Here is a 5,174-nt window from a genome sequence, read left to right on the forward strand (position 1 = left end):
AACACAGAGAGAGCAGGAGGTGGGGGGAGAGAAAGAGAGAGAGAGAGAGGCAGTGGCTGCTGTTCATGCATTGTTCAACCACTGCAGGGCTTCTTACATTGCTGAAACATCCTGTGACGATTTAAAAGATTCACTCCCTGTGAGATATGGGTTGTGCTGGGCTGTGTGTGTGTCACCCTGCGTATGTCACCAACCGTGTGCATCTTCTTTATAGGACTAAAATTCAGCAGATTAGCACCATGCTAACCTCCAGGACTTTATTGCTTAATACCCCTCTGTTCTTATTCGTGCCTAATATAGATGTTTGATATTAGGTCTTATTCCCTCCTACATTCATCTGCAAACAACTTGCTTAATACTGCTTTTTGCATATGCACTCATCATAGATTTGTCTCAATCTTTGGATATGCATGGTGCTCCCCCTGTAAAGTTTTATATTTGATTACTATTTGATTGATTGGTTGATTTCTTTCTTTCTTTCTTCCTTCCTTCTTCCTTCCTTCCCTCCGTCCCTGCCTCTCTACAAGGTTTTGTTTTTCCTATCACAATTATAAAAAACAAACCCCACTGCACTTTTAGGACAGGTAAACATACAGAGAACTCAGCTGCAAGCAAATTTCCAAAACCAGTGCATAGAATAATACAGTTACAGAGGCAGTAACTATATATTCTTTCTGCCCAAATCTGAAAAATAAACAAGGGTGAATTAGGCACCTCCAAGATTTTAAGTTCATAAAGACAGCAACACTTCCCCCTCAAAAAGTAGCACATTCATATCCTAAATCCATTCCTTCATATCTAGGGTTAGTTTCTTTCCAGTTGCATTAAATTATACTCAAACTGAGATGGTTTGGTGAATGCAGTTTTTCCTATTAGTAAAATGACAATAGTTTTAAAAGGGCCACTTTTAAGACCTTAAGTCATGTGAAAGGAAAATGGACAGGACTAGCTAGTTGCATAGGATGTAGGAAAATCCCAACATTAGCAAGTTTTGTCTTAAGTAGAATTTGAGTACAAATTATAGAATACAAATAGTGAAAAAAATCCAACATAATGAAGAACATAGAATCATGGGGCTGGAAGAGACCTCTTCTAATCCAACCCCCTGCTAGAAGTAAGAGATCTTATACCATTCGAGACAAATGGTTATCCAGCCTATTTTTGAAACCATCCAGTAATGGAGCATCAATATCTTGTTGTCTGGAAATTTCTCCTTATGTTGGATCTTTCTTTAATAAACTTACTTCCTGTCTTTCCCTCTAATAAGAGAAGCCATTAAAAACAAATCTATGACTAGTACTTGTGAGTCCTAATTTGAAGAAATATTGATTCCAAAGAGGATCATACAGCTGCTGATACAGTTCTAGAGAGAAATTATTAAGTCTCTTATCTGCAATTCTATAACTGTCTGGTTCAGTTCTGCAACCCAATAAGACAGACACAGACTTCAGAGGATAATCAGAACTTGCAGGAAAAAACAATTGTTCCCAACCCGCCTTTCATTGATGACTTATATCTTGCACGAGTCAAAAAGAGGTCTGTGAAAATATTTAAATTTATTTGTTGACAAATGTATCTTGACTTTTTTTGTGTACACTGATGCACCAAAGATAAATTCCTTGTGTGTCTAATCACACTTGACCAATAAAGAATTCTATTCTATTCTATTATCAAATAAGATTTTTGCCCATGCTTCAGCCTAAAACCGTAACTGAACATTCAATACCAAATCTACTAATGCTACTCCAAGCTGAACCCTTGCATCTTACAAGATACAAGTATCAAAATAAGCAACACTGAAGTGGATTTTTAAGCACATTGATTTTCTGGTTGCAAAAGGAGTCTTTCTGGAAGCATTCCAGATGGGGAGAGAAAAACAGCTGCTTATTCAACATTCAGTCCTTCATTCTGGCACATTAGCATCCCTTTTCAAATCACCTGCAGCTTCCAGCCATTCAGCAAATGTGCATATTGAGGAAAAGTAACCAAGCATAACTTCATTGGTTAATGTACTAATGTACTAAGCAAGCTGCACTCAGAGATCTCCAGGGAGCATTTGAGCTACATATATGGATATAGGAGATCCCTAATGAGACCTTGGGGTGCTTTCTCATTGGTTCAAGATACTCCTACAAACCAGTTTGTAGCTCAGGAATAAGGAAAGGAAATATACTTTTTGTATGACTCACCTGGATTCTGCACCATACTATTATTGTTCTGTTCCACTACATGGGACTGGCAATAACATATTGCTAAGAATAACTGAATGTTTTGGTTTGTTGAGTGAAGAACATATTTGAACATTAGTTCCAGCTTGAGAATTTATCAAGGACACATCTTTTAAGATCTTAAGTTGACTTAGGCATCTACTTTTATCCCCAGGAAAAAAAATCTATCAAAATAAACATTGCAATGTCACCACACAGACATTGGACTTACTTCCAGACATTAGATGCACGTACAAATGTAGGGGCTTTGTATTGTGATACCATGACATATGATGTATTGTTTGGGCTGTTCCAGACATCCAGAGATATGTATCTACGGCAGACCTGGGCAAAGGATGGCCCGTGGGCCGCATTCTGCCCGCATTCTGTTTGTGACCGGCCCGCCCGCTATCTGTGACCAGTTTCCTGGAGGAGAAAGCCATGGAGTTGGTGGGGGGGAAACAAGTGCCTTGAATGAACAGGACAAAAAAGCACCCACCAACAAGGCTCTTTTAGAGTCCCACCATCGTGGGACAAATCGGGGTCGACCTTTTTAGTCCCATTTTGCCACAGGAAAGCAACAATCCCTCCTTCCTCACGGCTCTCTCCTCTCTGTGGTGTCAGACAAAAGGCAGCAGGTTGGGAGGGGGGCAGTTGCTGAGGCTCAGGGCGGCAGCAGCAGCAGCCCAACCATGGCGGGAACAGGCTGGGCAGCTGAGATGGGGGGAACAACAGCCCAAAGGATAGGATGCAAGGGCAGAGGGCTGCTGGGGGAGGCGGTGGTGGGCCGACACAGAGGGGAGGAAGGCGGGCGGGCGGCTTCATGCCATTTTGGGTGTTATTGTGCCATAAGTGAGTGTTATTGTGATAATGCAGGGGCAGCCGGCAGTGGGGGTGTGGGCTGCTGGGGAGGGGCAGCACGAGTGAGGAAGTGAAGGGAGGAGGGGGAGGAGAGTGGAGGGGCAAATAAATAAATAAGGAACAGGGGGGGTTTGCACTCTTTGTGTGTGTGTGTATTTGGGAGAAAGAAAACAAGGAAGAGGGTAGAATTGAGTTAATTATATTAGTCCGGCCCTCTAAAACCATCCCAATTTCTCATGCGGCCCAGGGCAAACTTAATCTCCGGTACCGCCTTCTGCCGCACGAATCCCAGCGACTGATTAGTTCTCACAGAGTTGGCCTTCTCCAGGTCCCATCGACTAAACAATGTCGTCTGGCGGGTCCCAGGGGAAGAGCCTTCTCTGTGGCGGCCCCGACCCTCTGGAACCAGCTCCCCCTGGAGATTAGAACTGCCCCCACCCTCCTTGCCTTTTGTAAACTCCTTAAAACTCACCTCTGCCATCTGGCATGGGGGTATTGAGGCATTCCCCCTCCCTCCCCCGGGCCCATATAATTTATGTATGGTGTGACTGTGTGTATGACTGGTTTAATAATGGTTTTTTTTTAATGTTTTTTAAATTTATTAGATTTATTGTGAATTGTCTTACTGTATGCTGTGAGCCGCCCCGAGTCTACAGAGAGGGGCGGCATATAAATCTAATAAATGAATGAATGAATGAATGAATGAATGAATGAATGAATGAATGAATGAATGAATGAATAATTGCCCCCTCACACACACACACACACCGATCTATGGATTTTCTCAATCATCCAGGTCATGGTTGTCCCAAAAATGCTTTTTCCAAACATTTTACTTCTCAAGCAGGAAGTAATGAAAAAGCTCCTTGGAATAATAAACATATACAGTACTACGCACATACACACGTGGGGTCCTTGGTGCTCTCTGAGCGTGGTGGTTTTCTTGCAGACATTTCATTATCAAACTATGATCTGCGATGAAGTTATCTAGTCAGGTAATGAAACTTCTTCGGGAAAACCACCAAGTTCAAAGAACACCAAGGACCCCACACTTCAACCCTGAGCTACATTCTCTTTTATCAGCAACGCTGCACATGTATGAGGCAAGTTGTAATCTTAAACAATGACTGGATTCTGGTGTGAAATAGAAGTGTAATGAAACCGAGGGAAAGCCTTAATAAAATTACACACTGTATTTAGTATGTTTGCCACTCAAAAGTAGCCAGCAAGGTCCAAAATTGTCACTTTTGACTACAAAAGGCGAAACGTCTAAAAAAGGAAGGAACTGATGGAAAGGGGCCAGATCATTCCACAATGCCAGCAGTTATTTAAAACCGCAATAATTGAAACCCGGTGGAATGTATTCCACAGTGTAAGGAAATGTCAGCCAAATCCAAGTTGCCAAAACAGTTTTCTAACATCCAGGAAGCTATAAAAATTAAGGAAATGTGGGGGCGGGGGGGTTAGGAAATAGAAATCATAAAGTAAAACAAAAAGAGTGTAAACTTTTAAAAACATATTTCCATATGATTGGAATAATCCCACATGATTGGAAAAGTTGGTTAGAAAATGGGTAGCCATGTAAATGTTTTAAATGCATCAATAAAGTAAAACACAATGTAAAATTATATTACATCATTTTATTATATGTTGTGAGCAGTCCCAAGTCCTCGGAGAGGGGCGGCATAAAAGTCCAATCAATCAATCAATAAATAAATATTCAACCTAGAAAACTGGACAAGGAAGCAACTTGGCTGAAAAATGCAGAAAAGGTTAGAAGATGCAGCGATTGTTGAGAAAAAGAACAAGTTCTTTACACGTTTTTAAAAACATCTAACAGACAATGTAGAACAGGCATCTAAACCATAATAAACTTTCTCAGGCAGCTAGGGAAATAGAACACTGAAAAGAAATCAGGGTAACTAGAAAATATTCAATGATATTTTGAGAAACTGTACAAGAAATGAATCACTATGTACCAATAGCATTTACTATATCCAACAATTCTTAAATAAATCAAATATGCCTTTATTTCTTAATGAAATGTGCAGTTTTGTCCTCAAATCAGGTTTGTGCCCAAAGACGAGAAAGAACTGACGTGATATC

Source organism: Erythrolamprus reginae, chromosome 2 (assembly GCF_031021105.1).
Source record: "Erythrolamprus reginae isolate rEryReg1 chromosome 2, rEryReg1.hap1, whole genome shotgun sequence".
NCBI classification, from domain to species: Eukaryota; Metazoa; Chordata; class Lepidosauria; order Squamata; family Dipsadidae; genus Erythrolamprus; species Erythrolamprus reginae.